Below are 5,065 nucleotides of genomic sequence, written 5' to 3'. Positions count from 1 at the left end.
GGAAAGTGCCCTGCTACATGGATGATCTCAGCCAGATTACAGCCAGGAGGTTCCTTGAAGAGTTTTTGGAAGTGTGATATGCCCAGTTGTGAGAGCTGGTGGAAAGTTTGAGCGGATCCTCCTTTAGGAGTGGGCAGATGCTAGATGGTGTTGGAGGCTTTTCTTCCTTTGGCATAGTTTTGGAAGTACTTAGTATTGTCATCTCCTGCTTTGAGCCAGATAGCCCGACTCTTTAGCCTCTAGGTTTCCTCCCGTTCCTTCAAAATATTTTCTCTTTTGTTTTCCAGATCAATCAAATGGGATTTGTCTTCAGCACTCATAAATCCCCTATTGTTGTCATCGGTAAGGTCGGCCAGGTCAGCTTCCACAGATGAGAGAGTTTGGTTATCCTTCCGATGTTTTTCTTTGGCCCACTTAATAGTGAGCTTCTTGAGCTGTAGAAGGTTTTGGCAGAAACCTTCAGCCCTAGAATGATACTGAGAGGGTGGGTTTTGTGCCCAATGATTAGTGACCAGCTCAATATATGAGGGATCCTGTAGCCAAACTGAGTTGAACTTGAAGGGTGCCCGAGGTTTGATTGGAGGACCAGTTACTTCCAGGTAGATAGGAGAGTGGTCAGATATGCCTCCTGACCCTACCCATTGCCTATAATGGGTTAAGCGCTGCAACAACTGGTTCTTGATGACAAACCGGTCAAGTCTCCTGGCGAGGGTGGCCTCCCCAACCCTTCTATTCCTCCAAGTAGGTAGAGGCTTTATCATTGGGACATCAGTGAGCTGGGCCTGGTCGAGTAGGTTTTCCATAGTTTCTGAGAGTGAATCAACCTGAGCCGATGAGCCCCAAGACTCGTTGAATCCGATAGAAAAGTTTAAATCCCCTCCCAATATGAAGTTGTCAACAGAGGACAAGGATAGGTTAAGGAGGTGATTCCAGAAAGCCTCTCTTCCTTGGCATGGCCCATAAACATTCATGACCCTGAATTCCATACCCAAATCGGCAGAGAAGAAATCAATGCCCATATAACCCTTTCCTCCCCAGGTTGACAAGGGTTTAATGGAGCGGGGATTGTATCCCATAGCCAGACCGCCAGAATGTCCCATGGCATCAAGTGCAGTGAAAATCCACCCAGGGAAAATTGACTGTAGAATCTTAGTAACATGTTGTGCTTCGCCTAGGGTTTCTTGAATGAGGATTAAGTCGACCGGTTCCACAGTGAAAGTCTGCGGAGGGCTAGTTTTTTGGGAGAACTAGCCAAGCCCCTACAGTTAAAGGATAGGCATTTCATGGGGGAACCATGTCTAGGGCTTGCTTTTCTCTAAGAACCCGATCAAGTGAAGATTGTCTACCGGAGATTACCTTTGCCCCACCGCAGAGGATGGCGTGGGTGAGGTATGATTTGCGTCCTCTAGGTGGTTTAGCCAAAGATATAGGTAGATTCAGGCCAAGGCCTATGTAAGGGAGAGAGTCCCTAGAAGGTGTTCACGATCGGAGGTTATAGGCGTGAGGGGGTACCAGGGGGGATGAGGGGGGAGTGGGGGAAATCACGGGGTGGGTGGTGGGAGGGGTGGTAGAATCGACCAAATGATGGGAGAGAGGGGAGCAGGTGATGGATGCAGGGGCGATGATATCATGAGAATTCGATGCAGAATGCATATGTTGTGCATTAGATGCATTAACATAAGATAGAGAAGGGGATGAGGGAAGAGGAGTACCCGCTGATCGAGCCGCTTCTGCCGCTGCCCGAGCTCGAGTCAGTGGAGGGGATGGTGGACCTGTAGAAGTTCCAGCTTCATGCTGCACCGGCTTGGACGGGGTCGTCTTGCGGGGAGGTTCTGGGCCAGTCTCTGTGTGCTTTCTGCTGATGACAGGAGTACCTTTGTCATTGCCAATTTCTTGCGCTGCTGCTGTCTCTTGGGCTTTCACTACTAGAGGGCACTCTTTGAATAGATTCCCAACCTTGTGGCATCTGCGATATCTAAATGGCACTCCCTCGTAATCCAGGATCTGTACCCGGGTGAAATTCCTCCATTGCAGAGTAATCCTTTCTTCCAATCCCTCCCGAGTGTCCAGGTGCACTAATATACGGGCTAATGAACGATTTTTGGATTGGACAATGGATTTGTCATAGTCCAAGAACGTACCTAGGGTGTTGCCAATTTTGATAAACACCTCTTCTGACCAATACTGCAAAGGTAATCCTGGCAGCCTCACCTAGAGAGGCCCTGCTCCGATCTGCTCTCTCTCAGGGTCGAAGAGAGGGCTCCATCGTTTGAGTAAAACCAACGCCATCTCAATATGCCAAAATCGGGCCAGAGCCATATTTGTGTATTCTTCGTGTGCAAATCGAAGTGCAAACCATCTGCGAGGCAGGGTTTGAACCTCCGGCAGCTGTAGGAAAATCTGCCCCCAAATCTCTTTCACCCATTGCCCTAATCGATCCGCTGTGTAGGTTCTACCTCGAACCCTGCCCACCAGTACTTTGCTTGCACTGTCGGCAATATCCCCCATGGTGAGGCCTTCACCAAATTTGATAGTAAAATCTTTCCCAGATGCTCTGATGCACTTGGATTTCTTTTTCCTTGTCCGAGGCGCGGTAGGGTGGGCTTGCAGAGGGTCAGCTGGATTGCTTGTCACCGAGGAGGGCTCTGTCATCCTAACCCTAACAACAGGGGTGTCGAAACATCCCGATGGGATAGCGGATTCCTGTGGATTACCGCCTGTTCCTTGTAGGTTTGCTGCTTGCTGCGAAAGTGTGGCCGATTTCGGAGTAGGTCGAGAGCTAGGGTTAGGGTTCTGAGCGTAACAGAGGTCAGCGGGAGGTGTGGGGTCAAAGAGCGGAGACGAGCATGAGGCAAGGAGGTTGAGGGTTGAGGGAGACAAGGGCGGATAGTCGAGGCCGAGAGAGTCGATGGAGAGGGAACCGATGTAGGGGGAGCGGTCCTTATGCCCAAGCAGGGAGACAACCAGTGCCGTTTGTGAGCAGGATGGGGTAGATGTAACGGTGGCCAGAATCTGAATAGGGTTTTGGAAGATGACCTGATCGGGGAATGGATCCGGTGAATAGTCCACCGCATCGAGTTCCATTCCCTCCATGCTAAGCTGCTGAAAACGACAGGGGCAGGCTAGGAGCGGTGCAGGAGGCTAGCTAGGGTGACCGCTATGGATGCCTGCGAAGGTTAACCAGGGTCAGCGACGGAAGTTGAGAAAGTGCTGCAGAGCTCCATCGCCAGGCTGAAGATCTCGAGGATACACATAATTATATGAGAGTCAAAATTTTGCATATGTTATTCATGGATAATGAATGAATAAATGTTCTTATTAGTTATTTTTCATATTACATCCCCGAAATTCTATTAATTATTATTAAACAAAGTATAAACTTCTAGAGTAGTCATGTAGCTGCCTCCATTAGGGCTATTGAAGTTGCCTCTAAGAATCCTTGAAGAGCGAAGTTGTCAAATCAAGATCATTTTGACTCCAGTTCTGCCAATAGATAGGCACTGGTCCTGAATCCTTGGCGGTCACCCCTAACTCAACGAATCATCTTTACTTTCACCTCTTCTTCACTTCTTTTCCTTGTACCTGTAACAATAAGGAGGCCTCTCTAGGGCTTGAAACATAGTGAAAATAATTATAGAGAAGTTAAGGAACTTAGAAATAAAATGAAAAGCTACGAATTTATTACTTCAAAAATCATCTACACAGAGCAATGATTTAAATAATAAAACAATGGTCCATTGGAAACATATTGAAGGAATTAAGAAATGGGGATTGAAGAAATTGATTTATTCCTAACAATGTTTTCGGAAACAAAGTGGAAATAATAAAAGTAGTAGAAAACCAAAAAATTAAACCCTGGAAATAAAGTAAAAAATATTAATTCAAAAATTACCAACACAAAGCAGTGATTTCAATGATCTTTTGTAAAGAATCTAGGAATGAACCCGAAAATAAAATTAAAGTATTGTAAATCAATTATCACCTGAACAAAGTAGCAAGTCTAATGATCACCTAGGCAGAGTAACAAAAAAATCCTTCAATGATTCATCAAATCGATGAGCTTATTTAGCAGTCAAACATGGGCGAGTCTGTAAGAATCCTTCTCACAGTAAGAAGACCTGCTCAAAATCTTGAGGTGATAGGTTTCCTGCCTGAAACTAGATAGGAACCTGTCACTTCAATGTTCCAACAAGATTTCTCACGGGTGCATAAAGGTCGTTGTCAAAGAGGCATGTGTGTGTTATGTGATGAAGTTGAAGAGAATCACATGCTCTATAGTCTTATGTACAAATTCCAGATCGAAACACTCAATTAGACAAGAGGATGAGATTTTCCCTGTTTTATTGTCAGGGAGAAAGATGGAAGAAAACACACTGTGAATCCGAGTTTTGTGCGCTATCAAACGAAGATGAGGAGAATTCAATGCTTTACTGCCTTAAGTACAAATGTCATATTAAAATGCTCAATTAGAAAGGAGGATGATATTTTATCTATTTTTTGTACTGTCAAGGTGAAGATGGAAGAAAATAGACCATGTTTCTGTGTGTTATCTAATGAAGTTGGGGAGAATCGCATGCTTTACTGCCTTGTCTATGAATGTTTGATTGTGTTAGGATATTCCTACACATAGGAAATAGTTAAGTATAACTTGGTCTAGTGTAGAGTTAGGTAAAGTGTGTTTCTTTACTATGTACTTTTGTAACTTACAATCCGACGGTCATGATATGTAGTGATATGACGGTTCATTCTCTCCTCGGTATTACCGACACATGATCTGTGGCTTAACACCCGATTGATCCATGATCTCTATTTAAAGAGCATGGAGGGTCATTTATAGGGTAACCATTCATGAGAGAAGCTTATGTAAATTTTCATTCTTTTATTAATAAATTTCTTGAAGTGGTCGTGTTGGCTCAGGCCGTGGACTGTTTCCCTCTTTGAGGGTTTTAACCACGTCAAGAATACTGATGTATTGATTTGTGATCTGTTTGTGAGCAGTGTCCTATGGTGTTCTGTCTGAGGAACTTACCTTGTAAATTCCTACATGGTATTAGAGCTATTTGAG

The sequence above is a fragment of the Pinus tabuliformis genome, chromosome 3_1 (genome assembly GCF_031772625.1).
Source record: "Pinus tabuliformis cultivar Carrire ecotype Pingquan chromosome 3_1, CPIR1, whole genome shotgun sequence".
NCBI classification, from domain to species: Eukaryota; Viridiplantae; Streptophyta; class Pinopsida; order Pinales; family Pinaceae; genus Pinus; species Pinus tabuliformis.
The sequence above is the reverse complement of the archived record's forward strand: the minus strand, read 5'-3'. Positions refer to the sequence as shown.